Source organism: Sorex araneus, chromosome 5, assembly GCF_027595985.1.
Source record: "Sorex araneus isolate mSorAra2 chromosome 5, mSorAra2.pri, whole genome shotgun sequence".
In the NCBI taxonomy this organism is placed as follows: domain Eukaryota; kingdom Metazoa; phylum Chordata; class Mammalia; order Eulipotyphla; family Soricidae; genus Sorex; species Sorex araneus.
The window spans coordinates 138,927,555-138,933,537 of NC_073306.1; the positions used below are offsets into that span (position 1 = coordinate 138,927,555).

At 58.1% G+C, this 5,983-nt stretch overlaps 1 pseudogene; it reads left to right on the plus strand.

Annotated features, from left to right (window-relative positions):
- Positions 1-4,331: 4,331 nt before the first annotated feature.
- Positions 4,332-5,636, plus strand: LOC129404799 (craniofacial development protein 2-like; annotated as a pseudogene).
- Positions 5,637-5,983: the final 347 nt, after the last annotated feature.

Here is a 5,983-nt window from a genome sequence, read left to right on the forward strand (position 1 = left end):
CACTCGGCATCTCGAGATGTCCACCAGTCCAGGGGGCCCCAGCAAAGGGTGAGAGGTCGTGGGAAGCTGGCCACGCCCACACTGTCCGCAGCCAGCCAGGGCAACCAAGCACAGCACCCCGGCCTCACTGCCCCCTTGATGACTCTCACTGCCCCTCCCGCACCTCACTGTCCTTCCCGCACCCTGCAGTCAAGGGTCCAGGCAGCCTCCTAGGGGTCATCAGAGCCCCGGGGGGAGCCCCTGGGGTGGGAGCACCTGGTCAGCAGAGCCAGCCCGAGTTCAGGGGCCAAGCTCCAAGGGTTCATTTTCGGGGTCGTATCCCGCGAGACAGGACCCAGCCCGAGCAGCACTTCTAGAGACCCCAAGGGCCCCCCCACCCCAGCCCTGGGTCTGCAGAAACGCCTGGATTGCGGCTGTGCTCCCTGCTGCCCCCTGGTGTCCGCTCTGGCCCTGCCGGCTCATCGCCTGCCGCCGGCTTTCTCGTGTTCTCTGCTGCCCCCTGGTGTCCTGCCCACTGCCCACACGCGTGGTCAGTTCAGCTGGGACAGACCCAGGGGAGCCCAGGCCGAGACCCTCAGGACTCAGGCTGCGGGGGCGGCCACCCTCAGGCCACCTCGGGGCAAACGCGTCCTGCACACGGGCACTGAGTGGCCGGGGAGTCCGCTGTGTGTCGCCGCGGGGAGGGCCGGCCGGACGCTCTCACCGGGGCTGCAGGTGGCAGAGCCCAGGGCGGGCGGGAACCCGACACAGGAGCTCCGAGACGACGGGGGGAGGGACACGGGGGCAGCTGCCGCCCCTGGACACCTCTGGGCGCCAGGGCCACGAACACAGGACCCGCCCTGGTCATCCCAGGACCACCCAGCCCCTGACCCCCGACCTTCCTCACCCAGGCACAGGGACCCTGACCCTCCTCACCCAGCCCTGACCCCCGACCCTCCCTCCCCATCCAGCCCCAGGAACCCCCATCACCCAGTCTTGACCCCTGGCCCCCCGGCCCCCAGCCCTGGCCTCCCATTACTCCTGTTTAATCCCTGGAGGTCCCTGGACGTCGCCGTAAGAGTCTTCAGAACCCAAAGTGTCCTGGCGGCCCAGGCTGGCTCCTGCGTCGCTGTCAGGTGTCCTGGGTTCGACCCACAGCACCTCAGAGCTCCGGAGGACAGAGCCAGGATGAGTCCCTGCTGGGACGGGGTGGGAGTCCCCTCAAAGGTGACAGAGAGGAAACGAAAGCGGCCCCTGTGCCGTGGGCAGAGTTCAGACACTGGCGTCCCGTGGAGGAGCCCGGGGGTCCTGCGCTCCCCTTCAGGGCTCCCGCGGGGCTGCAGGGACCATCACACTGGTCGCGACCAGCCGGCCCCCTGCAGGCCCAGGGCGTGGGGGCGGCAGAAGGCGGCAGGGGGAGGCCAGAATGTCACATGGAGCCGGACGCGCTCCCCTTGGGAAACCCAGGACGCGGCACAGAGGGGCTGGGGGGCGGGAAGAGCAGACTCGGGGGGACGGGGAGACCCCAGGGCGGGGTTCCGGGCGGTCGGGGCGCAGGACTCCGTGACGGTGGGACTCCTGCCCTCACCCACTCGAGGCCCCAGCCGGAGTCGCGTGTGTGGCGCCAGCTCTCCAGAGACAGCGGCCGTCAGCGCCCCTCACGGCCCTGGGCAGGCACAGTCCCCCAGGGAAGCCCCAAAGGAGACCTGGGCAGGATCAGAGCGTCAGCGTCGGGCAGGAGCCCTGGACAGCAGGGAGGGCGCTGGCCTTGCACGGGGCTGTCCCAGGTTTGATGCCCACCACCCCAGTGGTCCCCGAGCCCGCCAGGAGTGAGCCTGAGCACAGAGCCAGGAGTCAGCCCTGAGCACAGAGACGGGAGTGACCTTGAGCACAGAGCCAGGAGTGACCCTGAGCACAGAGCCGGGAGTCAGCCCCAAACACAGAGCCGGAGTGAGCCCTGAGCACAGAGCCGGGAGTGGTTCCTGAGCCCAGCCAGGAGTGGCTCAGGCCTTTTATAATGTCACAGATGTTCAAAGGGACGGTGGGGCGCTTCCCACAGGGGTCTCGAGTCTCCGACCGTGCACGGAGGTCTCGAGTCTCTGACCATGCACGGGGGTCTCGAGTCTCCGACCGTGAACGGGGATCTGAGTCTCCGACCATAAACGGGGGTCTTGAGTCTCTGGCCATGCACCGGGGTCTCCTCGGGTCTCTGACCATGCACGGGGGTCTCAGGTCTCCGACCGTGCACGGGGGTCTCGAGTCTCCGACCGTGCATGGGGGTCTCGGGTCTCCGACCATGAATGGGGGTCTCGAGTCCCCGACCGTGCTCGGGGCACATTTGCTTGTCCCCGCTCCCGTTCATTTCTCTCAGCAGCACTTTGTAGCATGTTGGTATCGAATTCTAGTTGTTACAGTTGTTAATGTTCCTGAAAGTATTTCCAAATGTTTTCTCAAGTGTTTGTTTATGAAAATGTAATTGTTTTTATATTAACTCAAAACAATCCTAGTCACAATTTCAGCCAGATCTATTTCTGCAACAACTAGCGACTATGATAAGTTCGTTCATTATTCGCGAAGACTAGAGATGTAGAAATTATTAACAGCAAATAGAGTTGGACCTGAGAGATAGTACAGCCAGGAGAGGCGCTCACCTTGGGCGTGGCCGACCTGGGGTCCACCCTCATCCACACCTGCGCCCTGAGCACAGAGCCGGGAGCAGCCCTGAGCACCAGTGTGTGAACCAAAAGTCACACACTCAAAAAAAAGAAATCAAGAGCTGTTTTATGCGTGTCTTGCACGCAGCTGACTCTGGTTCGATCCCCAGCTCAGCACAAGGTCTCCCTGGACAGAGCCAGGGGTCACTTCTGAGCACAGAGCTGGGAACATCCCCCCGAGCACTGCGGTGTGGGCCCACATGGTCCCCAAGCATCACCAGGACAGGGCCCTGAGCCCAGAGAAAGGAGTAAGCCCTGAGCACCTCCACAAACAAACAAATGATTTTTGCACCATTTTTGTTTCCTGGTGATTTATATCTTCTCTCTCACTCTTGATTTTTTTTTCTCAATCACTGTGGTTTCCACAGCTGCTCGTCATGCAGTTTCATGGGCGTTCGATACTCCGACAGCAGTGCCCCGCCAGGGCGCCCGTCCCTCCAGCCCTGTCCCCAGCCCCCAGCCGCCCCCAGCCCGCCCTTACAAGCACACACTAGTTTGTTACGTTGCTTGTTGCGACTCAATAGCTAGTGGAATCATCAAAACTACTTCGGGTGAAGAAAACTTGTGAGACCCATCGTCTCTCGCGCTGGTCGCCGAGTCCTCACCTGGGGGCGTCCTGCCCCTCTGCGGTGTGATCCGTCAGTGTGGCCGGCGTCGGCCTTTCTCCCATCCTGGTGTCCGTCCTGCTGCGGGGCCCTCAGTGTTGCAGGCCGTGGGGGAGTCGCAGCCGAGCGCCCCGGAGAGCCAGGCTGCGGGACTGGGCGGTGCTGGTGCTGGTGGGGGCGTGGGGCTGCCGGGCGGGGCGGGGTGGGGGGGTCACCCGCCCCCCGAGGGCGCCCAGAGTCCCCGCCAGGAGAGTGAATCTTTGCAGCTGGGGGTGGGGGACCCTCTCGCTCTCCCTCAGCCTGGTTCTAAGTTGACAGCGGCTTCATCTCTTCAGAAAGCAGTTTCCAACTGTCAGTATTGGTTAAAGAGTTTTCCCCCTTATTTCCTGTTGGCTGGAGCAGCAGCACAGCGGGAGGGCGTTGTGTGAACGCACGCGTGAGGCCCCGAAAAGCCAGGTAAGCATAACTTTGCGACCTTGAACTCTAGGTCCAACGAGACCTGGAAACAAGATCTTCCGTCTGCCTCCTTCAATCCCCGGCATCTGAGGGAGGGGTCCAACCCAGACGCCCCACCCCACCCACGCCAGGTAAATACCTCACTGGCTGACCCCCACTACATCCACTACCCAGCCACCGCCACGCTCCGGGCCGCTCTCTGGACCACTCGACCACGCGGCCGCTTTACGGCAGTGCAACACACCATAAGACACTTAATACCCATTATTCCTGCACCATTTTTGATAGGTTTATATTTGGTGTGAACCATGGTAACAACTCTAAGGGCAATTGGAGGCCGCCCTAAAAGCCTTCGTCCCTCTCGGAGAGCCCGGCAAGCTACCGAGAGTATCCCGCCCACACGGCAGAGCCTAGCAAGCTACCCGTGGCATATTCAATATGCCAACAACAGTAATAATTGGCCTCATTCACCTGTCACCGAAAGAGTCCCCAATACGGCAGCATTAAGAAAGGTGAACAAGGAGAGGCTGAAAAATCTTGGGGACGAACTAGACTGCCAAAACGAAGAAAGACTAAAATGATTGTCTGTACTTTCAACGCACGGACACTGGCATCAGAAGCATCCATGGAGGACCTGATGGTGCAAGCGCAGAAGATCAAGTACAACATCATTGGTCTGACCGAAACGAGGAGACATCAATCACATCATGCCATTTTCGACACTGGAGAAGATTTGTTCCTCGGAACATGTGACAACAGAGGCATCGGTGGCATTGGTGTCCTTGTTAACACAAACTTGGCCATAAGCATCGATTCATTCAAATGCCTAACAACCCGAATCAGATGATTACGCTTGAATAGATGTGGCTCACTGCCTGCAGTTTCTATCTTCATCATCTACGCACCAACTTTCTGAAGAAGAAATTGAGAGGCTCTACATGGAGCTGGAGAAGTTCTATAAAGAAGACCACACCTTCTACAAGATCATTGTTGATGATTTTAATGCTAAGATAGGTCCGAGAAGGTCGCCCGAAGAACTCCACATTGGGACCCATGGCCTAGAATGGAACGATCAGGGTGAGAGACTGTCTGAGTTCATCATGTCGACCAAGACCATCCATGGTAACTCACAGTTCCAGAAGGCCGAATCTAAATGCTGGACATGGGAGTCTCCTAGTGGACAGTTCCACAATGAAATTGACCACATCATATTTAATCGAAGGTTTTGCCTGACCTATGTCGCTGTTGTCCCAAAATTCCAAATGGGATCGGACCACCATCTCCTTTGTGCGAAATTCTACTTCACAGAGCAAGGAGAAAAGTCTGCAAAATTTAAGTCTAAGAAGGCAACTCCCAGAATGACCACCAACTGGGAGCTCTTTGGCACTATTGCAGCAACGTGGGAAGATGCCGTCCTTGACAACATCGACGAGGAATACGAACAGCTGGTTCAGCACCTCCATGTCTGTGCGAAGAATGCCGAGAGTGAGAAAGCCACAAACAGACGCCTGTCTTTGGAAACTCTCAAGCTCATTCGTCAATGTGGTTTGGCGAGAGCCTCAGGCAACTACAAGCTAACGTCCGAGCTCACAAAGCTGTGCAGAGATTCGATAAAGGAAGACCTCAAAGAGAGGAGAGCAGCAGTGTTGGCCAGTGCAGCAGAAGCCGGGAAAAGTATTCGCAACGCTCGCCTGTCCTTCGCCAACTACAAGACCAAGATGACTGCCCTCCAACGTCCTGATGGATCTATCACATCCTCCAGTAAGGCAATGGAGAGGATTATTCACAACTTCTACTCGGATCTCTTTGACAGCCATGTCCACCTGCCCACATACCAAATTCCACAGGATGGATATGTCGTTCCCAACATTCTCCCTTCTGAAATCCAACACGCCATTTTGCTGGTAAAGACGTGAACAGCAACTGGTCCGGACAAGGTCAGACTCAAACACCTGAAGAATCTGCCGCCAGTACTCATCAATACACTGGCCTGACTCTTCACACGCTACCTGTCTGAATGCAAGGTTCCGTCCCAGTGGAAAACCAGTAGGACCGTTCTGTTGTACAAATAGGGAGACATCCATGGCATCTGCAACTGTCGCCCAATCTGCCTGCTGTCTGTCGTCTACAAGTTGTTCACTCGTGTCATCCTGAATAGAATAAGCAGAACACTAGACGAAGGACAACCATGCGAGCAAGTCGGGTTTGAAGGGGATTCAGCACGGTAGA